This window comes from Echinops telfairi, unplaced genomic scaffold (assembly GCF_000313985.2).
Source record: "Echinops telfairi isolate 266 unplaced genomic scaffold, ASM31398v2 ScPeMD7_7400;HRSCAF=8409, whole genome shotgun sequence".
NCBI classification, from domain to species: Eukaryota; Metazoa; Chordata; class Mammalia; order Afrosoricida; family Tenrecidae; genus Echinops; species Echinops telfairi.
In genome coordinates, this window is record NW_022111300.1 from 3,221,466 (window position 1) to 3,237,447 (window position 15,982).

Consider the following 15,982-nt stretch of genomic DNA (forward strand, 5'->3'; position numbering starts at 1 on the left):
GGGGGGGGGCTGTGGCGCCGGCGGGCACGTGATCGGAATTGAACCGGGGTCTGGGAAGTTGCTGGTTTTCTTCCTGGCGGTTCCTTTACCTGGGGCCGCGGCCTTCGGGTTACAAAACCGGACTCTAAGTAGCCTTTTTCTCTTAAACTCCGTTCTCCCAGCGGTTCTTCATTTGTAGCCATACAATTTATAGTAAAAGCTTCTTTCCCAACTTTTCACACCAGCGGATCACCGATTTTCTCCTGAGAATAAGACTAGTCTCATTGAAAATGTGATGGCATTTTAGGGGACTAAGTAGGGGAAACGGGGCCGGAAAGCTCTTTCGTTCATGAAGAAAGTGCTGGAAATCTGACTCTTTGGAAATGCTCCGAAGGAGTACTTAACCAACCACCAGACTAATTGTTAAATGCACATTTTGGAGCTCATTTTCCAAGTTTTTTTTTTTTTTTTCCACTCCGTAATTCAGAAAGATTATCTCGTCTTGGTCTCAACCCGCGCCCAGTTGAAGCTCATTGCCCAGTAGAGAGACTGGGTTACTAACTGGTTGTTATTTATTACAATTGGCCTGGCCAGCTTATAATGTTTTTTGACAATACAAAATCAGTTTTGAAGTATATCTTGGAGTTTCTGCAAATTATTTGGTGTCTCATGACACCATTGATCATAGTGGCTTAAAAATGAAAACTGGCATGTCATGCTGAAATGGGGAGCCCAACGCACAGGTGCCTCAGCCCTGGTTGGACCTGGGCTCCCAGGGAAGCACCCTTTACATAAAGGGCAGTCAGCGAGGAAGCACAGGCCACCGCCACCTGCGAGGAGCTGTGGGCAGTGTGGGCAGCTTCTCTCCTCTGTGCAGTTGGCTGTAGTGTATCATGCACAAATGTTGGTAGAAATAGCCATGAGTGCTAGAAATGGAGTGACAGGTTCTGTTTTATTATCTGGATTGTACAATTACAGTCATCAGAGAGAAAGAAGCATTGATACAAGTTGAACTAGAAACATTGGAAAACCAGTAAGCAAATACAGGGTCAGCTAGGACTTTGTTTCTTTTTTCTGCTATATATTGCAGTGAAGGTACTCGTTATCGTGTACTGTGATTTTACTAGCCAGACTGTCCCTGCAATAGACCTGACTCTTTGAAGGGAAGACCATTGGGAGCTCTGAATCCAAAAGGGCAGAATCCACCTTTCACAGAGCCTTAGTAGAGGTCTATTGAAGGCAGGCAGCGTAGAAACAACCTAGAGAACCTGTAGCATTTCCTGAGTTTGCTCTATTAACTGCAAACAGGTTGACCTTGAGTTGATAACTGACCCACCTTGACCCTATTGTGTATCAGAGTAGAAACGTACCCCTTTGGATTTTGTGCCATTGAATCAATTCTGACTCACGGTGACCCTGTAGAACTGCCCCCGTGGGTTTCCTAGACTGTAGCTCTTTATGGGAGTAGAAATCCACTTCTGTGGAGCTGCTGGTGGTTTCAAAAGACTGGCCTCGCAATCCAATGTGTAACCACTAGGCCAACAGGGCTATAATATAATATTATAGGCCAACTAGGCTATAATATTTTTTTAAATCGTTTTATTGGGGGCTCATATGACTCATCACAATCCATACATACATCAATTGTGTAAAGCACATTTGTACATTCATTGCTGCCCTCGTCATTCTCAAAACATTTGCTCTCCACTTAAGCCCCTGGCATCAGGTCCTCATTTTTTCCCCACCCTCCCCTTTTCCCCCCTCCCTCATGAGCCCTTGATAATTTATAAATTATTATTTTGTCATATCTTGCCCTGTCCGACGTCTCCCCTCACCCACTTTTCTGTTGTCCCACTCCCAGGGAGGAGGTCACATATAGATCCTTGTAATCGGTTCCCTCTTTCCTACCCACTCTCCCTCTACCCTCCCAGTATCGCTAGGGCTATAATCTTAGCAGACTGCCAGGTCTTTTCTCTCGGGGAGCTGCTGGTGGATTCAAATGATTGGCCAGTTAACAGCAGCCAAGTACTATAACCACTGTGCCAACAGCTCATTTTTCAATGGCAGGGTTAGTAAAAAGGTTAAACCAAAGACAACAGTAAATGTCCTGCAAGTGTTTAGTGTATAACTCTGTCTTTTGTATCACCAGCTATTAGTCTAGATAGGCTGCCTAGGGTACATATTTCCTAACATTTTTTTCTGGAGCAATGACTCTCAGCTGGAAGCGGTTTCTCATTGTGATCAGGGAAGCTTTGTCTGGTTAGGTAAATTCAGTATTTAAGTATTGAGCAATCTATCAGGAAGTCTTTTAAGTTGAGCTTAAGTCTGTTCAGCTTTATCTTAAATCCCTAGATTTTTGCTCTGGCTCCTGTGTGTTGTGTCTGTATGTGCGCGCGCGCGTATTCCTGATATCATCAGTGTGGCTGTGGTCTGTTGGTTCTGACTCCTAGCAATCCTACGTACAGCTGCCCTATAGAGTCACTCTGTGCCAGAATCGACTTGAATCGGTGGTTTGGGGAAGCATGACTCACAAGAGCACAATTTGTGATGCATGAGTTGCCTGTAGAGTCCCTCCTAGACCTTATCTTTTATTGGACTTTTGGGCACATTTGAACCGTGTAGAAAATCTTTAATTCTTCAGGTAGTTTTTGGCACATGTTTTTGTCTAAATGACATCAAAGCATTTTTTCCAACCCAGTAGAGTATAAGCAAAATTTCAATAGTGATCTATAAAGCCCAAATTGTTTTCAGCTTCTAACTTTTTGTCTTCTGTGGCTTCCTGTTCAAGAGCCTACAATCCATTCTCACCTATCTTAGCAAATCTTAGTTCTTTGCATTCAGCTTCCTCCCTACCACCCCACCTTCCCCAAACATTTAGTCATTCAGTACTCACTTTCCTCGATTGCGGTACCTTGGCTTCAGGAGCACAGCCCATTCATCACTCTGTGTGTATTTTTATTTTGGGCTTTCTGGGTTACTTTGTGAGATTTGCTCTGAAGTTGTCAGCAGCTTCTGACTACTTGCTCTGTTAGAATAAGTATTGTCTCCTCAGTTTTTAGACCCTCCCTGTGGGTTAGTGCCAGTTTTCCCTTCTTTGCTTTCTGTAATTGTTGACCTAAGGGCAGGAGTAAAGGAGAGGTGAAGGCAGGTTGCGTGGAAGTAGGAAGAAGCTGGTCTCAAAGGTGAAGGAAATTCCAGTACAGAAAGTAGAATTTGAGAAGACGGAATGTTTAAATATGGACAACTTTGAAGGGTGGCTATGGGGAGGGAGGATTTGTTGATTTTAAACTATAAATACCAGAAGTCTTGGAACCTTTAGTGGATTATGAGTTGGACTGCTAACCGCAAGATCAGCAGCTCGAAACCACAAGCTGGTTCACGGGAGAAATGTGAGCCTGTGTGCTTCCTTAACAATGTAACAGTTTCAGAAACCCACAGGGGCAGTTCTGCTCAGAACTTTGGGGTCACTGTGAGTTAGAATCACCGTGGTGGCAATGAGTTTGAGATAAAGGAAGTCCCAAAGAGTCCACAAGAAATCTTGTAGAGATTACAGGGTGAGCAGACAGAAGCCACTTGTGTTGTAACACCAGCAACGAGAAATGTGAAGGGGAAACTAGGGAAACAATTCCATTTGCAGTAGCATCTAAGAGAATAAAATACCTAGGAATAAATCTAACCAAGGACGTGAAGACTTAAAGAATGAAAACTATGTAAAACACTGGTGAAAGAGAATAACCCAAAGGAACCTGCCATCGAGACAGTTCTATTTCATACCTGTCCCACATAGGATTTCCATGGGTGTAATGTGTTACCGGAGCAGCTAGCCTCTTCATGCTCCCATGTGTTTGAACTGCTGATGTTGTGGTTAGCTGTTCAGTGCTTACTCAACAGTTCCACTGAGGTTCCTTGAAAGAGATTAAAGAAACTTAAATAAATGGAAAGATATTCTGTATTTGGAAGGCTTCATATTGCTCGTATGCCAATACTACCCAAGAGATATATGGATTCAGTATAATTCTGATCAAAATTTAAATGACCTTTACAGAAATAGAAAAACCCACCCCTAACTTTGTCTAGGCAGGGAAGGGCCCAAAATAGTCAAAACTGTTGCAGGAGAACAAAGTAGGGAGGGTCATATTTCATGACTGTAAAAAAACCCTCAAAACCCAAACTTAGTGTCTTTGAGTTAATTCTAATGACTACAACTATGATAATCAAAGCAGCCTGGTATTAGTATCACAGACATACAGAGCTTTGCAGTAGAATTGAAAGTCCAGAAATAAAATAAAAAAAAGAAAGTCCAGAAATAAGCCCACACATCTATGGCCAACTTGATTTGACAAAGGTACTAAATCCATTTGATGGGGAAAGAAGAGTCTCTGGTGCTGGGACAACAGAATTTCCACATGCAGAAAAATGAACAGGATTCATGCCTCACACCATACACAAAAACAAATTTCAAACTTCAATTAAGGATGTAAATTTGCAAACTAAAACCATAGAATTACTAGAAGAATGTGTAATGGCAATACTGTCAAGTTTATCTTTCAACTCTGAATTATTTAATATAATACCAAAACAACAAACAGCAAAAAAAAAATTAAATAAATAAGTTGGGTCTCATAAAAATTAAGTGCTTTAGTTTATCAAAAGACTCGTTGAACTTGGAGGATAAGCTACCAACTGGGAGAATATCATAGGGACCCATCTATCTGACAGCAGTGTAATAACCAGAATATATAAAAACTTTGACAATACAAAAGGACCAATAACCCGCTCATAAAATAGACAAAGAACTTGAATAGATATTTTATTGGATGACATTAAAGTGGCCATCAGACACAATCAGAGGTGCTCAATGGCAGCCACGAGACAGGCAATTCAAAAGCACAATGAGGGGGAGAAAAACAAGACCATTATGAGATACTGTTTGATTCCCACTAGGATGTCCAAGGGGGTGGGAAAAAAACCCCCAAAATAACCAATGCTGATATGGATATTGGGAGATTGTAACCTTTATCCATTGCTGGCATGTATGCAAAGTGATAAAGCTACTATGGGAAAGTAGTAGTTCTTCCCCTGAATGAATGAATGATTGAATCAGAAATAAGACTATTATCCCCCAGCAAGTCTGCTCCTAAGTATTTATCCAAAAGATTTTACAGCAGACTCAAAGAGACGTGTACCCCAGTGCTCATTACCTGTTATTCATGGTCCCCAGGGAGCAGAAACAATTACACCTCTAATGTGATACATTAGGGGGCTTCCAAAAGTTGGAATTTGTGCAATTTCAAAATGTAAAACTAATTAAAAGATGACATATTTCAAAGCCTCACCCCACCCCCACCCTCCAACAGCTAATATAAAACTACTTAATCCATTTGAAAAATGAAGTCTTGATACATACTACAGTATGAATGGAGCTTGAAGACATTATTCAGAGTGTAATTCACCAAACCTAAAAGACAAATATGAGGGGCCTTCAAAAAAGTTTATTGACAATAAGATTAAAAGGTAATATTCCCACAAACTTTTAAAGCTCCCTTATTATTACATGACTTCACTTAATAAAAGACAATTCATATATACTGAAAGGGGTATTTACTACATTTTAAAATTTATGCATGTTTTTATTTTATAGTATGGACTTTCTTTTTAGGAGAAGAAAGTATAATTATAAACATAATGTTGGATGGTGATCTAGAATTGAGACCTACCTCTGAATAAATTATAATTGCTCAATGGCCCAAATGATTGTAATCTATTCATTGCATTATGGTGTAACATTTATTCTTTCTGGCAAGATTAGATAATGTCCAGCTGTGCTAGAGACCTGGTGTTTAACTCATTCTAAGAGAATGGTGACCAGATTGTGAATAGTATTTAAATAGGTGTTGAATATAAGCTGTTTCAATAAAATAATCTCATAATTTGATTTATGATTTTTGTATTGTTATTCATGATGAGATTGCAAACTGTCAGATAAGATAGCTCATATGAATTATGATCTCTAACTGACTCCTGGTACTGTGATATGATTTTTTTTCACAAGCGTTGAACCTGTAAACCTGAAGTCCTTGTAAAGCAATGTGCTTTTCTTTTTTTAACCGACATAAATCAAGTAAGATGCTTTAGTTTGCTGTCATAAGGAATATATGTTTTGCTCTCTTTAGGATGCTGTTTTGTTTTTCTTTGTAAAATAATCCAATGTTTCTAATCTAAACATTTGATATCTATTAAAGTTTCTTGAACTTTTTTAGATGAATAACTACAGGTACCTTTTTGGCATGTTGTAAGGAGCTGTGAGTCAATCAGCTGACAGCAGCAGATATGGGTTTTGCTTTTGGGTGTGCTGTGGTTAAGTGTCTGACTGCTAACTAAAAGGTCACTAGTTCAAACCCACCAGCTGTCCTACAAAGGAAAGATGTGCTAAATATTTGTGAAAGTGCTTAACATCACTTTCATCACAGTTGCACATTTGACTGAATGCCACGTAGGCATAAAATGATCTCTTAAACAGTTAGAAGAACCCTGCACGGTAAAGATACATTGTCTGCTTTCTGCGTGAAGACTCCCAGAGCCAAGAAAGATTTGCCAAAGGTCACAAACCACGGACCATTGCTCCTGCTCACAACCGCCATGCAGACTATAAAATGCTAGTACTTTCCCGTGACATTCCTAAATCAGATTTAGAATTTGATTTTGACTTTATTAGGTAGAACAGGAGAAGAATCTCTTCTAAATCGGGATCTATAAGTGGTAGTATAAGCACAGTACCTGCCTTACAGGAACCTTACAGGATTTCTCTGCATCATTTGTGTATGAAAATCAACTGTGCTGGGAAACACCCTGGAGCTCACCAAGAAAATGGTGCAGTGATTCTGACCCTGCATACCAACTTGTTGCCACCCGCCTTACCAAAAAACCCTCACTGCCATTGGGTCAATGCTGACTCATAACCCCCTCCTGTGGGTTTCGGAGACTGTAGCTGGGAATAGGAAGTCCAGTGTTTCTCCCTCAGAGCTGCGACTGGTTTAGAACTGCTGACCATGCTGATCACAGCCCAATGAGTAACTACATATGTGGGAAACGGAAAACCAGAAAGAGTGTATGTGGACAAATTCTCAACATTCATACATGAATGAGTCTGGGAGCCAAAGGCTCCAATGGAGGAAACCTCATTTGTGGGATGGAGATGTGTCCCACTCACATTCTCCTAAGTAAAAGTTATTCCCCATGATGCCCTCCATAATAATGCCAAATTTAAGATGCTGCTTGCAAGTACGTGACTGCTACTATGTAGGGTCACCTGCCTGAAGGCTGCTTACCTGAAGGTTGCCATCCCAAGCATTTAGACCCTCTTGTCTGTCCCGCCCTAAGTAAAGCCCACTCCCTTTTGATAAGGATCATAGATTGTTCCCTTGCAGAAGACCTCAGACACCTAAGGTCAAGCCAGCTAGGAGACTACCAAGGTTAGGCTGCCATCTTGACTCTAGTGCCTCCCTTTCCTATTACGTGCATACCCCTAGCTCATCCCCCTCCTGTTCTGTGTATGCCTCTGTACAACCCCTTCCTGTGACTTAAGAGCTTACAATGTCTTGCCTGCCCGAGATGTTCTAAGTCTATGAGTCAATAAAGGACTCATTCTGGTTCCAGTCATTATAGAAGAGGTGAGCCCTTATATTTGTTTGATGTCTCTTTAATTTACCCCTCAATTACACAACCGCCCCTTGGACCCATTTGGTTGTGGGGAGACTGGGCCCCCACATGCATAGCCCCTATGACCTACCTTAGAGGAAATGGAAAACATGAATGTGACAGTCCTCTTTGCCTGCCTTGCATCATACCAGCATTGTCACCAGGCAGAATCTGGATCAAGTGTGTAGCATTATTTTTTTTCCATGCATGTCGTCCCCAAACTCAAGCTAACTTGCTGCTTGTCCTAAAGAAAGATGGTTGTGTTTTAGTGATGGGAAGCAGGAGATGGGCTCAGTTGGACACACAATGTCCCTTTCAGAGAGTTCCTCTGGTAGTTTTGACAAAGTTGATTTGAAGAGGTAAAAATATATGCTGCAACCCCTTGATAATGTGGGACTGGACTGTAGAGCAGGAGCCCTGTAGAGATGGAGTGGTGGGTTATGAGTTGGACTGCTAACCAAAAGGCCAGCAGTTCAAAACCATCAACTGTTCCATAGGAGAAAGATGAGGCTTTCCACTCTCAGAAAGTTGCAGTGTCAAACACAGGCACTTCTGCTCTGTAAGGTCTTTATGAATTGGACTTAACTTGATGGCAGTGAGTTTTGATTTCCACTGTGGAGACAACATTGAACTACACAATTGCAGAGTTGTAAAGAGCTTCCAGGAGGCTCTGGTGGTGGAGTGGCCATGAGTTGGGCGATAGGGCTTTTTTGGCCAGCAAACAGTTACAGTTTTGGAAACTCACAGGGCAGTTTTTACCCTGCCCTATAGGGTTGCTATGAGTTGGCATCAAATCGAGGGCAATGAGTTGGGTTTGGGAGGAGTTTCCAGCTTTTTCTTCTGTAAAGGAATCCTTTTCCAGATCCTACTTGTTAATGGAACATGCCTATTAACAATGGATTCATTTCTTCCATTCTTTATACATCTCCTTCAATTTTCAAGAAATTATGGTTATTAGAATAATTTTTATTATGTGGAAAGAAAATGTATTTCTAGTTTCCATTTCTTGGACTTATCGGGTCTCCGAGGCAATCGGGACTAGGGACTGTCTTACCCCCTTTCCCTTTCAGCTATTTGGCAACGTTTCTTCACAAGATCCTCTCTCCTTGGCTCCCTCCCCTTCCTATTTTGTTAAAATACACATAGCAAAAAAAAATTACCATGGTAACCATTTTAAAGTGTGCAATTCAGTGGCTTTAAGTACACTCACAGTATTGTGCAACCCTCCGCACGATTGACAGCATTCATCACTCCACTGAGTAAGTGGTCAGTCCTCACTACCTGCTCCCAGCCCATGCACCCACTAACCTGCTGTCTGTCTCTGGGTTTGCCTGGGCTAGATTTTTCATATGCGTATTTTATAGCTTGTGTCAGGCTTCTTTGCTGTTTTCAAGGTTCATCCTTGTTGCAGCATGTATCAGTACAGTACTCCATTCCTTTTTATCGCTCCATTGTATGTGTATGCAACATTTTGTTTGTCCATTTCTTGAGGGCCAGTTGGGTTTTCACCTTCTGGCTGCTGTGTGATCGATTACTTTTGTAAGTTCTTGAGCATCCGGTTTCAGTTGGGGTGGGTATATCTAGCAGTCCCTGTGAATCAGAATAAACTTGACAGAACAACTAATGAGTGTGTTGTGTGTGTGTGTACTTGTTGGCCATTTGTATATCTTGAAACCCTTTGTTCATTAAAAATTTTTTTTGTGTGTGTAGAAATATACACTTCAAAACTTGCTCCCATTGAACAGTTTACAGACATTGTTTAGTGACATAGTTTTTGCTCTACATTTTGCCAACACTCTTTGTTGTATTTCAGTGGTTCTCAACCTTCCTAATGCCATGACCCTTTTATACAGTTCCTCATGTTGTGGTGACCCCCCCAACCATAAAATTATTTTTTTTTGCTACTGCATAACTGTCATTTGCTACTGTTATGAATCGGGCGACCCCTGTGAAAGGGTCATTCCACTCCCAAAGGGGTTGAGAACCGCTGTTCTATTTCTTTCACCCCCATGAATCTAATGCATTGTATCCTAAATGTCTACCTTACTTTGCTTTAAAACATTTCCCAAAGAGGGAGATACCACCCCACAGTGGGCACTGGGATGATCCAACAGAGAGAGACTTGTAAAAGCAGATACCTACTCTTTATCCTGAATTAGGGGCTATTGTACTAAGGTTTTTAATTACCAGAGGGCACTAAGTAATTATTATTTTCTGAAAAGGGGGATAAGTTTGGGGACCTATGCTTTACATTACTATTACCCCTTTGGTCTCATATAAATGCTTTTGTCAAAATGTGTGTTACTTAAGGGTGATGTTCTTTACTTGAGTTAAATGTCTTTTATTTAGGAATACTTCAGTGGATAGTTGCCAGCCAAGGTGTGAAGATTATCCCTGCATAATAAATCTCGGGGGTTCTTTAGATTCAGTGGGTTTAGCACATCTGAATTCATTAGCAATATGCAGTTCTGTACCAATTTTTTCTATCATGATCCGTCTGTTGTGTCCTCTGTTGAAGGATTCACCAATGGCAGTGGGCACCAGATAGTTCCTGTAGTCCTATGTTAGAGGGAGCAGTGATTAATGGAGCCTTTGCCCATTATTTAATTGGGATATGTGTCTTATTATTGAATTGTAAGAGTTTTTTTAAAAAATCATTTTATTAGGGGCTCGTACAACTCTCACTACAATCCATCCATCCATCCATAGTGTGTCAAGCACATGTGTACATTTGTTGCTCTCATCATTCTCAAAACATTTGCTTTCTACTTGGTATCAGCTCCTCATTTTTCCCCTCCCTTCCTGCTTCCCTCTCCCTCATGAATCCTTGATAATTTATAAATTATTATTTTGTCATGTCTTACACTGTCTGATCTCTCCCTTCACCCACTTCTCTGTTGTCGGTCCCCCAGGGAGGAGGTTATATGTAGATACTTAAAGAGTGGGTTCCCCCTTTCTAACCCACCTTCCCTCCACCCTCTGGTATCACCACTCTCACCACTGGTCCTGAAGGGATCATCTGTCCTGGATTCCCTGGGTTTCTGGAAGAGTTTTTATATAGCCTGGATATGAAATTCAGTCAGGAATATGATTTGCAGATTATTTACTACTGTTTTCTTCTAAGAGTTTTGTAGTTTTACTTCTTAAAATTTGAGTTTACTTTTGTATATAGAGTGAACAAAGGATCCAACTTAATTCTTTTACCTATGTAGATCCAGTTGCCCCAGCACCATCTTTAACCCTGTGAGTGGACTGTTTTTCCCCCATTGAATGTTCTAAGCCCCCTGAAGTCTCACCTGTGTTGAGTTCCATTTCCTAGTTTTGAGATTTTCCTCTTTTGGGGTACTTCCCATTTTGGGGTAGGGGGGCACAGTTTACAAGTACCATTTTGAGAAAGGGTTCATAAGTCAGTATTTTGAGACTTTTACTTGTCAAAAAAATTTTTTTTTCTAGCCTCATACTTAATTGATAGTTTGGATATAGAATGCTAGAATGGAAAATAAATATCCCTTCTGAATTTTAAATTGTTAATTTTGAGAAGCTACTATTTTGAGGGATTTCAAGAATTTTTAATCCCTGTGTTCTGTCATGCCCCTCCTAGGTTTTGTTTTTACATTGTGTGTGTGTGTGTGTGCGTGCGTGTGCGTGCACGCGTGCTTACAATAAGTAACTTTCTTGATCTCTGGTCGCTTAAATATTTTGATGGGATCACAGCTGTCAAATCAATTCCAATTCATGTCAACCTACAGGACAGCATAGAGCTGCCCCTGTGGGTTTCCAAAACTAACTCTGGATGGGAGTAGAAAGCCTTTCTCCCACAGAGCACCTTAGTGGTTTGGAACCGCTGACCATTTGGTTGCATAACCACTGTGCCACCAACTGATGGAGTATACCTTGATATATGATTTGTGGTCTTGCCCTTGGAGCAGACCTGGTCAAGTAGTGATTGGAACATTTGGGAAATAATCTCTTCATCTGACTCAGAGTAAAGGCTCCAAAGTCAGGGGTTTATTTTGTATACTCAGACTTCGCTAGCCCAGGCAGGTTACCAAGGTCTCCAGGCCTCAGTAGAGCATAAAAACTCTCAGAGAATCTAGTGGGCGCTTCTTAAGTCTGAGAGAACCCTTACTCCCCACAAGCAGAATTGACTGTAGCTTTGTGTCTTCATAAGCAATTTGGGAGGGAGCAGCCCCCTGGGCTGCTCTACTTCTGGGTGAGAACCTGTGTTTCTGGCTTTGTATAGCCATGCCCATGTCCAATTTTGGAAGCCTTTGCTGTTAAAAAAAGCAGATAGTCTTTGGCATTGTCTTTTGACATGTTTGCATTTTGTCTTTGATGGTGCCACAGTGGGGGGCAGGCCTCTCCATCACTGGAGAAAGGGGTGCTTGGTGGAAAAACATGTCTTGGGCTGTTTTTTGTTGTTTTCCTGTATGGTTTATAGGATCTTTACCTCCTTTTTCTGCACTTGTTCTTACACTCCCCATGCCCCCATGCACTAGGCATTGTAAGCATCTCTTTTTTTTTTTTTAAACTGGGAAATTTACTTTCCATTTTCTCTTCCAACTCTTCCATAGGATTTCTCAACTTTGCTATCATGTTCTAGTTTGTAAGTGTTCTTTCTCCTTCTTGAATATTCTTTTTTGTTAGCATCTTTTATTGTTGCATCGATATAATCTTTTTCCCCTAACTATATTAATTTTTTTTTTTTTTTTAAGGAGAAGTTTATTCTGTGCTTCTGGGTGAGAGTCACCAGTCCCAACTATACTAATTGTAGTTCGGAAATAACTTTCCACTGTCAGCTTCCTTCAGGAAAAATTCTCCCCATTTCTTTTCATTTTTGTCATCTATTAAGTATATCTGTATTTGTTTACATTTAAGATAAGATCCTGAAAAACTGGAAGTGCTCTGTGCATGAGCAGGACTTAAGTGCTCCCGTACTTAGAATAGGAAGGTTAAATCATTGTAATTCCCACAGAGAAGAATCTGCTCAGCATACTTTTTGGCTCTGGAAGCCAGTAGGGGCAGAGTATCTGTGATGGCTGAGTCTTGAGAAGGTGCAGTGGCAGTGTTCAGTTTGCACCCTGTTGGTAACAGTTCCTGGTTCAGTGTTGTTGCATCTGCATGTCGCTTATCAGTCCATAATTTTTCTGTCAATCGTTTTTGTTTTTCTATTTTGGAATTTTAAATTTACAGAAAACTTGAGAAGATACTGTATATACTCAAGTATAAGCCACGTTTTTCAGCACATTTTTAATGCAGTTTTTGTGGTAAAATTAGGTGCCATGCTGATACTCAGGTTTGCTTATACTCTGGTATATACAGTAAGTATAAAGAGTTCCCATAGCACTCACACCTTGTTCCACCCATTTAGAACCCATCCTGGGCTGCACTTGTGATTCAGCTTTCATCTACCGGCAGATAGATTGGCAGAATAAACCCACTTGGAAGACAGGTGTTGTGATCTGCTTCCAGAGATTGCAGCTTTGAGACCCTCAACGGAGGAGTAGTTCTTCTCTCTACTTACCTTGTTCTGTGAGTCAGAATAGATTTGACAGCAATCGACAACGGCAATGAATCAATCTTCATGCATTTTTATTAACAAAAGTCATGGCTTATTTAGAGGGCTTTAGTTGATATTTAATAGCCTTTTTCTGTACTGGGTTGCCACATTAATTTTACCTGTCCTGTCTCTAGGCTCCTCTTGTGCCAATTTCTAGAACGTTTTCTTGTTTTAATATCCTTGCTAACAACGATAAGAGTTTGGATTTGGTATTTTGTAGGATGCCCACTACTGGACTTTGTTTTATTGTTTTCCTTGTCACCAGACTAGGGTTGTGGGTTATTGGAAGTTAATGTCCATTGCAATGACTGTACAACTCACAGACAAAATTCATGATTGAAAGAGTTTATTACGAAAGTTAACAAGTAATGCTAGTGAGACATGCTCAGCTGAGTTGTTTATCAGGACATGCTAGAATTCTTTCAGGTCTACTCATAAATGTGCAAAGGGTCATAGCACCCTGCTATAAGCCTCAACCTGAAGGCATTCAGTTTAAGCTACTTTGCTCAGCAAACCCAGCTCCCTGAATTAACTACCCAGAGGCACTCTACTCTGCCTGCCAGTCTCTTACACAAAAGCACTCATCTTTACTTACTCGTTGGGTCGGGATGTCCATCACTCTGCGTCCTGGTTCTACTGCTGCTCCTCTGATGTAGCTGCCTTCTGGATGCAGGAGTTGCAATGTGCAGGGATCATCTCAGGTCTAGAAGATGCACTCCACTCCTGGCTCTGGCTGGTAATGAAATCTCACGTACTACTTCTCTGAGGGTTCATTTTATACACATTAGGGTGGCACTCCAGGGAATCATAGTCCGATCATTCACAGGAGAATCCTGTCAGTATCTTCCTCCACCTCCTTTCCCAACCCATACAGGGGAAGGTTGTTTGATGAGAGTTAGAACCTTTGGCTAGAAGAGCCACATTACCTAGTTCCCTGCCCTGTGCAGAGGAAAACCACAGAGCTACAGCTCCTTTTTATCACATCTTCTGAACACAATCTGACTCTTAATGTTGGCTTTGAGACTGTGGCCCAGGTCATGTTTGTCCTGTTTCTCCTGTAAAATTACCCTTTCTCTCCCTCCCTCCAGACTCGAATCCTGATAGCACTGTAGATTGGGTTGGGCTGCTAGCAAAAAGGTGAGTGGCTCAAACCCACCAGCTGCTCTGTAGAGGAAGGATGCAGTTGTCTGCTTCTTACAGTCTTGGAAACCCTGTGCAGTGTCACTATGAATCAGCATCGATGAGGTGGCAATGGGCAGGTCCATACTCTGTACTTTGGAAGGGTGACTTTCTTGGGTGAAAATATAAGTCACTTGGAATTCTTAATTAGAAGTTTGTGACTTCTATTTCTTAATTTACTCAGTTGAGGTCAGCATTACGTAATGGTTATTGGTTTTTATACTTTGAGTCACTGTCCAGTGTTAACTTTATTTTCATCAGGTGGTTGCACCTTTGGCCATTGGGAGCTCTCAGTCGGTTCCCGTGCTCCTTTAATGATAGATCCCATCGGAGACAGAGAGAGAGAGAGAGAGAGCGCGAGTGCAGGTGTGTGCTCACGCGTGCACGTGTGCTTGCTGCTGCAGTGTTCTCTTTTGTGTACTCATTTTCTGGTTCTCTATTTTTTGTCTTCCAAAATCTTGATCTCTCTCTTTTGCTGCCATCTTCCAACCAATCTCGGAAGCTACCCCACCCCTTCCTTTTTTTTAAAACTTAGGTAGTGAATTTCAAGGGGTGGTACCAGCATAGCATCATCTGCCTAACAGGCTGTTGAATCAGGGCTATATTCTAAAGGATGCATTTCATGCTGTATTAGTCTGGGTACTTTGGAGAAACAAATCCACAGCAACTCATGTATGAGAGAGTTTTATGTAAAGAAAATGTGCATCACAAAAACATCCCAACCCAATGCTGCCCAAGCCCACAAGTCCAACATTAAGCCATTAACCCAACACCAGTCCACGAAGTCCTCCATCTCACAAAACAGAGGCAATGATGCCGACTGCAGGAGGAAAGCTGAGTCAGTGAATGAACAAGCATCTCAGCACTAGCAGGGGTCTCCACACGGCTGCTCCAGCACCCAGGGCTGCATCGGGATAGGTCCATGTAGCTTCTCCTTGGGGATGTCTTGTAGGAAGTCAGTCTTGCAAGCTGAAGCAGGGAACTGCTAAGGCAGCTGCACCCGGTGCAACCAACACAAAACAAGAGACCCGAGAACGAGAAAGGCGAGGCTCACCACCCATTTATCCCTCCGCCTTTCAATTAGCCCCACATGTGATTATCGGCCAGGCTGGCACAATTAACTAACTCACTAAAGCAACTCTCAAGAAATGATTACTAGATAAGTGGAGATTTGGGTTCAGATTTGTGTGACTGCTAAAATTTCTGCTGGTTTCCAATAAAGTTTAGCAACTTAGTATATGAGTCATCTCATTTTCTACTCCTGCTTCATTTCTGAAGTAATTTGAAGATGGGCGATAAGACTGACAAAGATCATCAGCAGCAATGTTTCGTTAAAAAAAAATAAGTAGAGCCCAATAATACTACAGCACAGCCATATGGACATCATCAGTCTGGTTCTCATGTCTGTCCCCTATGGTCATCGTTTTCCTATACATAGTATATACTCTGTTTTTTTGCTGTGAGCCTTCCTGGAATTCTTTGTTCTTGTGGTGGTGGTTTCGTCCTATGTTGCATTTGGCTTCCTAATCACTTTATCTAACAGATTCCCCCTTCTCTTCTGCCACC